Here is a 9,626-nt window from a genome sequence, read left to right on the forward strand (position 1 = left end):
TTTCCTTTTTCAGACATAACATTTAAACCATCAATAGAGAAAGGCTTCTGCTATTCATGGTGAAAAATCAAGAGAAGGCTGTTTTAGCATGTCTACTGCAAAACCATTGTTGATGACCAAAATTCAATTTAGTTTACTAGACTTATTATTTTTTTAAATAGAATTTTCTAACTATGAAATTAAGGAACACTGATGAGATGAGCTATGTTTTGATAATGCCCTAAATATAATTTCATTCATTTAATCCACAAACATTTGAGTGTCTCTTCAGTTTTAGCAGCATTCTCAGTGCTAGTGATTCCAGTTTCAAAGGAAGAGATGACCCTCCTCTTGACCAGGGCTGATCTCAACCATCTATACTCTGCATCTCATTTCCTCCCATCCTCTCTGGGATCTTTTAAGTATTAATTATTTAAATTGTCCATTCATTCAACAAACATTTCTGAAATGCTATACACAGCCCTTTGCTAGGTCTGGAAGTGAAGGGGTGAAAAGACAAACCTGGGCCTGCCATGTTAGATGGATCTTGCCATCCAGGGAGAGAAGACTGTCCCCTTTCTGGTCCATCTTCTGCCTCTCCACTCCATCAGACTCCTTCTCAGCCTATAACACAGCCAAGCTCTTTCAAACTGAAAGTCAAAGTTGATGCAGCCCTCTTTGGACACCTGCTTCTACTCTGCAGTTTATATTCCATGATACTGTGTTCTCCCGCTCCTTGCATTTCACACAACTCCTGCTTCATCTTATTGCTGGATTCCTTTCCTTTTATGTGCCTTTTTTTTTTTAAAGCTTTATTATAGAAGTAGTATTTATTGGGTCATGCACTGCATTGAGCAATTTTATTATGATATTTAATTTTTTGGAAATCCTATGAAGTAGGTATCATTTACTGCTCTAAAAGGTTGAGTAGATTATTAGATCTAGGGTTAAAATCTAGTCTGATTCCAGGAGTTGTTTTACTTATAATTAATTCAATACATTTCCTCCCACTAGATTATTACAAAACAAAAGGGATTTTTACCACAATTAAAAAAAGAAACAGGGCTTCCCTGGTGGCGCAGTTGTTGAGAGTCCGCCTGCCGATGCAGGGGACACGGGTTTGTGCCCCGGTCCGGGAAGATCCCACATGCCGCGGAGTGGCTAGGCCGGTGACCCATGGCCGCTGAGCCTGCGTGTCCAGAGCCTGTGCTCCGCAACGGGAGAGGCCACAACAGTGAGAGGCCCGCGTACCGCAAAAAAAAAAGAAAAGGGGAAAAATCTACCACAGAATAATAATTCCAAACAAAAGGAATAAATGTAAGTTTATATACTTCAACCATTAATTGGCTTGTATTTAATAACTCCACTTTGAGAATAAACTCATTATATTAGCTAGGTATGTGTTTTATATAGTTCATTTTAAGGTATAAATCAGAAAGCTAGATCACTGAGCTAAAAATTCTAATGGTTATTGACTGAAATGACTTTATGGCCGAGTTGAAGGTATAGTTCACTTTTTACAAAGAGATCAGACCCCATTTCTAACAGTTTTCTGTCTAAAATTAAGTCATACTCCCTTATAAAGTATTGAGGATTTTACTCTCTGCACTGGAATAGATATAAAACTACATCTTGAGAAAAATCTTGGCTGTGTTTTTCAGTGTTCCTCCAACCTACTCCTCAAACAGAAGCCCATCTCCACACTGAGATGAACTTAAGTTTGTTTCTTTCACAGGACCAAAGCACAGGGGTATGTCTTTAAACTGCAAATGAAATGACTATGTTCATACTTACCAAGAACACCTCAAATGTATGGTTATCAAAAGAAGACTTCACTATGCATTTATTGTTCTACCCAGAATTACTTTCTGAGTAACTCATACAACCACATATATTTATACCCTGGCATAATTTCTTTGGTTCTCCCATAGAATTACCTTTATGAAAGCCATTGCTACTATTACTCTAAAGATTCAGGATTGGTGAAAAATCTTTAAAAAAAAAAAAAAAAGGTTATCAAATTTGTAGGCATATGTTTGTTCATAATACTCCTTTACTATCCTTTGAATGTCCATGGGATCATTAGAAGGATAATAGGGATCAGGAGGGATGGCTCCTCTTTCATTTTTAATGTTAGTAATTTGTGTCTTCTGTCTATTTTTTTAAGTTAGCCTACCTAGAGGTGTATCAGTTTTATTTTATTTTATGTGTGTTTTAACCCCAAAGTTCAGTCGTTAGCCTCTTCTCTTCTGGATTTGTACAGAACACCTAGGGAATCTCATTCATGTCTTCAGCCTGGCATTCCTGTCAACTCCAGACCCGTATTTCCAGCTGTCTAAAGGACCTCGTCAACAGAGACATCAAAATTGGGACCTCCAAATTCATTATGTCCAACCTTGCAGACCTCCTTCCCACCTTTCTATTTCTTATCCCACTGGATGATATCATCACCACTCAGTTACGTGGGCCTGCCTCCTTCTCCAGCTCCTACAGCTCTTATCACGTTGCTTTGCAGCAAGTTACCACCAGGATAATCTTAGGGAACAGATCTCTCTGAGCCTCTCTTTCTTCTATGACAGAACTAATGATCGCAACCACATGGAGTCATCGTGAGGATGAAGAGAAATTATATATAACATCTTACATCGTGCCTGTCCTGCAGCAGACACTTAGCTTGTGTTTGTTTCTTCCTTTTCCTTTTTCCTTCCCCTCCTCCCCCCCTCCACCAGACTGTGAGCTACCTGAAGACAGGGTCTGCATCCGTGAGGAGTAATTATTTAGTGAATCACAGAACCTATATAACAGGGACCTAAAATATGCAGACCTTCTAAATCTGTATTTAAAAATCTTTGAGGCTGCCAATCTTTCAGCTTTCTGTATTCCTACTGTCGGGAAGTACAAAGAGGTACAAATTTAGGATAAACTCTGTACAGTGATTGCAGTAAATATTAAGGGTTTTACATAGGGTGTATTTTCACATGTATTAGGAACAGACCACCTATAAAACCTACAGTAATGCATTCAGAACACAACCTGTAGCCCACATTTCTAAAATCCACCAAAGTTCTCAATCTGCACATTGTATGAACCAGAGGCTTTCTTGTCCTTGCTTTTAATGGAGTCTTTTGTTTTCATCAAATTTGCATTTCATTGGATGCCAAGGTATAGATTATTTTTGGTAAAATAGCATCTTTATCCTGCGAGAAAGAAATCAGAGTAGCACACTTCCTTCATGAGGAATTCTTTGTTGTAGTTTAGCATTCACTATGACAACGTGGCCAAGCGTGGCTGAATTGCCATCTAACCCTGAAAAAAAATTATGATTCTAGCTATGTGCAGCTTATAAGCAGATATTTTCTAATTATACAGAGATCTGTTCAGTGTTTTTCTAACTTGATTGTTGTGTGGTATGTAGTGGTTAATTGTGTTTGCTTGAGCAAAAAAGTCTACTTGTTTAAGAAGGCAGATTGTAAGCTGCTGAGTCACAGAGCTTCCTTTGGCAAAGAGAAAGTGGACCCAAAAGAGAATCAGTAAAGCTGGGGGCACACAGTCCATAGGGAGGGCGTAGGATGGAGTGTGAATATTCTCCTCTGGCCTCTAGAAGCTGAAAGGAACAGGTCCAAAGCCTTGGGCAGCCTGCAGATTGGGAAGTGCAAACACTGGAAGAGGCTACTCTGAGCTTTAAGCAGTTAAATGAGTTGGGAAAACCATTTAAACTAAGATTTTTTTTCCTGTTTTCACTCATTTTATGAGGTATTGTGTAGCTTATAAACAAATATTTTTAAGTGAATTTTATTTTGTTTGTTACTCTAAATGAATTATGTATGGAATTACTAATGAGCCTGAGGGAAATTTAATTCTGTGTTTCATAGATGACACTCAATCATTTGTGGGCTCTTTATGGAGGGAACCTCATGTGCTGGGCCTTGGGCTGTGAGGATAACTTGCAAGCTTAGAGTATCATGTGCCCGGGAGACAGATGAATCAACACAGTGATGTGTGCTGTGTATTTACCAACAGGGAGCGTTGGTAAACAGAAGCATGTAAACAGAAGAAATACCTGACCTGGCCTGGGAGGGTCACAGAAGACCCACAGAGGAACTGACATCTAAGTGATAAGCTAAAGGATGTGTATGATCTAGCCAGGCCTTAGGGAAGGGGAGAGGTATTAGTGTTCACAGGCAAAGGAAGCTGCTTGTGCAAAGGTGGGAGGGGAGTGGGGGGTTAAGGGGGTATTGCAGATCCTTCCTTACCTTTTGGGGTGGGTGGAGCATGTGCGCAGGACTGGCTGCAAAGAGGAGAAGAGAAGGCTGGGGGAGCTGTAAGAAATAAAGAACAGAGGGGCATTGCCTGAAGGCTTTACAACCAACCACTGGAGAGATTTTATCTTTATTTTAATGGAAAGCTGCTGAAGGATGGTAAATGATGGATCAGATCTGAATTTTCTTAACATTACTTTAGCTGCAGGTTGGAGAAGAGATTGGAGGAGAATGACTGTGGAAGCTGGAATTAATTAATTAAACCAATTAATTCATTAAGGATTGGAGCTAAGTGGCCTGCAATAGAACAATGGTACTGGGGAGAAGTGAGTGAATTCAGGCGATCTTTGGAGATCTGATGGTCAGGCTTTTGAGACTGTTTGAATGTGGGTGAGGCAGTAGGAGGAACCAAGCAGGGAAGATCTCAGAGGGGGAGCGGTTGTGGGGCAGGGAGCGGGAAGATGAGGACATCAGGGCTGGATGTGCTGAGTTCGGGCCCCAAGGTAGCTGGACTGTAGGTTGACTGAGAGTCATAAGCATGTAAACAGAAGTGACTCCATGGGAGTGGATGTGATTATGGATGAAAAGAAAAGATGACCAATGACAAATATCTGAGGAACACTAACATTTAAATGAAGAGTCCAGAAAAAAGATGCAGAGAAAGCGATTGGAAAACAGTGGCCAGAGGAATGCCAGGGGAGTGTGGGTTTGTAAAGCAAGGAGAAGAGAGAGTTTTCAGGAGGGGATGTTCAACAGTGTGTCAGACTCTGCAGGGAGTCCACATGGCAGGGGGGAAGGATAGAGATGTGTCCGCTGAATTTAATGACAAAAAAGTTGTTGGTGACCTTCAAAGAGCACAACGATTTTAGTAAAAGGTGTGTGTCTATGTGTATGTGTGTCTGTGTGTGTGTGTTTGCAGAAACCAGACTGCAGCAGGTTGATGAGTGAATGGAAGCAGAGGAGGTGGAGACAGATCTTTTGCATAGTCTAGATGACATGAGGAGGAGAGAGGGTGAAGGCTGAGGTCCCCTTGCTGCTTTGGACCATTTCATGGGCTCACTCAAGTGCCCTCCTAAGAACCACTCTTTATAAACTAGATAATTTCCCTCCATAACTGCTCTGCCTGTTCCTAGCAACCTTGGTTTCCAGAGCCATGTTCCCAGGGTCTTGACATCTTTCCTATTTGCTCTCTCCCCACAACTTAAGTTAGGACCAGGGAGGCCCATCCAGAGAATAAGAAACCGTATCATAAGGAGAAAAACAACCTTTAAAGACGCTACTCTTCATACATGATGACATTCCTTTGCTAAATTATTGTGTCAAATTTGATATGCTGAACATGGCATTAATGTAGGAAGAAAGAGTAGTATCAAGGTTAGAGTGAACTGTTTCTACACATATTTTAGTTATATTTTGGAACAGAGGTAGTACCAAGAGTAAGAAAAAGCCATTCTGCCACCAAAACAAAGCTGATCATTCTAAATGTTTTTTGTGAAGTTGATTATCAAGTAGTGAGCTCTGTCACAAAAGATGGGACCATGCATATTGATGTCATAAATCAATTTCCTCCTTCAATAAGTTCTCATGGCAGTGTAATTGAAAATCAGATCCTATGGAGAAACCTTCATAGACTGGAGTATAAATGTCTCTAGAACATTGGCTTTGCTGGGATCACAGTCAAGACAGTTTTAAGTGGCCCAGGGTGCAGAAGAACAAGCCAGCTGGTGTTGTGGATTCTGAGTACAGGGCAGACAACTCCCTGAATGAGAGGCTGCTTGTTCCTGGGAAGAGTTGAGGAAGCCAATGGAATCGCTGGAGAAGAGGAACCTTTGGGGTTAATGAAGGACAGTATCAGAAGGAAGGGGGAGGGAGGATGTAGCCGAATACACTATTCTCACAAGTTGGAGGGAACCCAAACCAGGAGGCAGTAAAATCTCTAGAGGGGAAAAAGAAGTCAGGCAGAACTGTGGATTTCATTTAGCCTTATAAACAGTGTAGGATAAATTGTCTGCAGGATCACTGAAGCAAAGAGTACAAATAAGCTTGAAAGACTCTGATATTTATATGGAACAGCTGATTGAGAGCTGCCCTAGCACAGACAGCAAGAGAGGTTTAGTCTCAAAGATGCCAGATTTACTGAACCGAATAAGATGCTTTTCCCTGTTCAGCAATTTATTGGGTTCTTTGGGTTATTACTACTTTCCTCATGTCCTCATGAACATTTTCATGACATATGGTATGCCCTGCCTTATCAAACTCCTTCTCAATTAAAAAACTCAGTGATCCAAGCTGTGGTTACATATCTCTCAGCCTGATTTCTTTCCACTGGCTTTTCTAAGCAAAAGAGTATTTTCTAGAGCTTCCAGGATGAAATTGACACGTGGAAAGATTCTTAGCCTCGGATTCAAGTCATTGCCACTGATTTTTTGGATGGTGCCCATGAAATCACTGTGATCAGTTCTCCTCATGGGATTCAGGGTTCTCATGCTGCCCTTCCTCTGGGAGTAGAGGGAATTTGTTCCTGCATGGTTGGTCTGTCTTTCACTTCCTCATGCATTCTGCAAACATCACTAAGCTATCGTATGGCTGGAAAAAAAAGACTTTAAATTTGCAAAGCACTTTCATATGTATTATGACTCCAAGTTTCAAAAAGCTCAGGAAGCATATGGTCATGTCATTCCCCTGCTTATGAGGGCTCCACAGCAAGCCCCCAGCCACAGGATAATGCCCCAACCTCCTGTGGCAGACAAGGCCTGATGGTTTACATCCTGGCTGGCGGGGACCATCTCCCACCACACCCTGTAAGAGCCCTAACTAGCCGTTTTGTCATCCTGGGGTCCAGCAGGAAGCTCACCCTCAGATCCTCAGAGATGGAGGTGTATGTAGGAAGGTGGCGAGGAGGATGGCCTCTTTGTGCATGGCCGCTTGTCCTTGATCTTGGATTTCAGGTTCCCTCTCTCCACCCTGTAAAAGTGCTGCAACAGGTATTGAGCTACAGGCTTAGAGATGCCACGCAGACACGAGGACCCCAGGAATTAAGATGCTGCACCGGGAGCGGAGGGCCTAGACACTTTGGAAGCTGGTCCAGTGCTGATCTGCCTTCCTGTCTATGTGTTATATGCTAATGGCATGGAGCGCTGTATGATTCCTCACACATACTAAGCCCTCTTGACCGCCACGGCTTTGAACTTGCTGTTGCTGCAGGAATGCCGTCTTCAGCGCCCGTATACATGGCAAAGAGCTGGCTCAGGCGTCCTCAACTTGGAACAGGCTTCTTCCTCTGTGTGTTTGCTGTACCTTATACTTACTTCCAGTAGAGCTAATTTTAAGGCTTTGTAAATTCTAATAGCAGTTTGTTCCCACCTCTAAGCATTTAGCTGAGGCTGGGTTGGCATGACACAAAAGTGTGCATTCGTGTCTATGAAGTGAAAAAAATCACCAAGACATTTGGAAATGGATAGCAAACGCAAATGGTTAATATAATTTTTAACTTTGCAACCAGTTGTTTTCATATGTTTATCCTTTGTGTAAATAAGCAGAGCATATAGACCCAATCAACAGATGGAAGACAGAGGAAGAAGAGGTCAATTTGATGTGTGAGGAATTATTACTTTTTTGTTCCTTTTTTTTCCCCAGGTAAATCTGTGAAACCTCTGTTTTGATTTGTGGTCTTTTTGTTGGCCGACTTTGAGTGATTGAAATAATAGAGATTCAATAATTATCTTTACACTGTAATCCTCAGATGATCATCCTTTGGTATGTAATTTCATTTTGGGGAAAGAGAGCCCAAAAAGATGATCTTTGCAGCTCAAATAGCATCATCTCAGAAAGGCCTCTCTTTCCACCTGGTTTAAACTTCCAGTTACACTCAATTCTTTCTATTTCCTTTTTCTACTTTATTTTTTCTCCTATGCACTTAAATTATCTGACCTACAATGTATTTTACTTATTTATCATGCTATTGTCTGTTTCCTCCACTAGAATACAAACTTCTCGAAGGGCTTTGGTTTGTTTTGCTTACTGTTGAACCCTAAGAGCAAAGAAAAATCCTGGCATATAGTAGGTGAGCAATAAATATTTGCTGAAGGAATGAACATCTCTTCTTTTCATTAGGAATGAGTCTGCCCCAAGGAGGGGCTCTCTGTATGCCTTGTATATGTGTTCTCTGCTCTCAGCTGCTGTGGAGCTGAGACGTCTTTGTGTCCATGCTCTGGAAGTAGGGCCCTTGCTCAGTGTTCCTGGCTCCAACTTGGGCACGTGTATGAGAAAGGAGGCTGTGTGGGACCTGTGTCCGTGGTTAGATAAGACAGCAATAGCCTGTGTTCTTCTCTCCATTTTCAGCAGGTACACATTTATACTGGCCTGGGACATATTGCCAAGTTTAATATTTGGTTATATAGTTATTCCTCAGTCACCTTTGTGAGTAAACATTTTCCCAAATATATCTATTAAAAATGACGATTTCTGGGCTTCCCTGGTGGTGCAGTGGTTGAGAGTCCGCCTGCCGATACGGGGGACGCGGGTTCGTGCCCCGGTCCGGGAGGATCCCACATGGCATGGAGCGGCTGGGCCCGTGAGCCATGGCCGCTGAGCCTGTACATCCAGAGCCTGTGCTCCGCAACGGGAGAGGCCACAACAGTGGGAGGCCCGCGTACCGCAAAAAAAAAAAAAAAAAAAATGACGATTTCTGAATGAAAGGAAGAGAGGAGTAAAGAGCAGTAGTTAAGTTGCAGAACTTAGAGCCTGATTCTTTGGGTTGGGGTCCTGATGATTCTGCCACTCACTAGCTTTGTGACCTTCCTCAGTTTCCTCATCTGTAAAACGGGAATAATAATAGTATCTACTGCAAGGAGTGTTAGGAGTGCATACACAAAGTTCTTAAAAGAGTGATGTGCAATAGTGACTATGTAAGTGTTGGCAATTAATGTTATTTGTCATTATTATTATTCCTGCTTGAATAACGGTCTTGAGCTAAATAAGTTTACTTTTATTGCTAGTAGTAAGCATGTTTAATACTTTTAATATTATTACAACTGATATTATAGTAAACAAATGAATCTGGCATTTTATTAACGAGAACTCCCTCCGGACTGGCATTTATGCCTATAGCGCTAAAAATGATGTTTATAATGATAATTCTGGGTCACTGGGAGATCTTGAATTAGCTTCTGAATTATCAACGTTACTACAGCTTTGGGGTTGAGTGGATTTTGTTATAAAGAAACTGTAAATTACTTTTTTGAAATATAATAGTCCAGAAGTAGCAATGTACAAAAATTCTTCAGTAAGTTTACATTCTTGAATGCCAGGGAGAGGTAGTACAAAAACTCCTCAAAATATAAGGGCATAAAGACAGTCTGAGAACCAGTAATATGGTGTGCAACTAAA

Source organism: Monodon monoceros, unplaced genomic scaffold, assembly GCF_005190385.1.
Source record: "Monodon monoceros isolate NGI ecotype Baffin Bay Population unplaced genomic scaffold, NGI_Narwhal_1 Super_Scaffold_8, whole genome shotgun sequence".
Lineage (NCBI taxonomy): Eukaryota > Metazoa > Chordata > Mammalia > Artiodactyla > Monodontidae > Monodon > Monodon monoceros.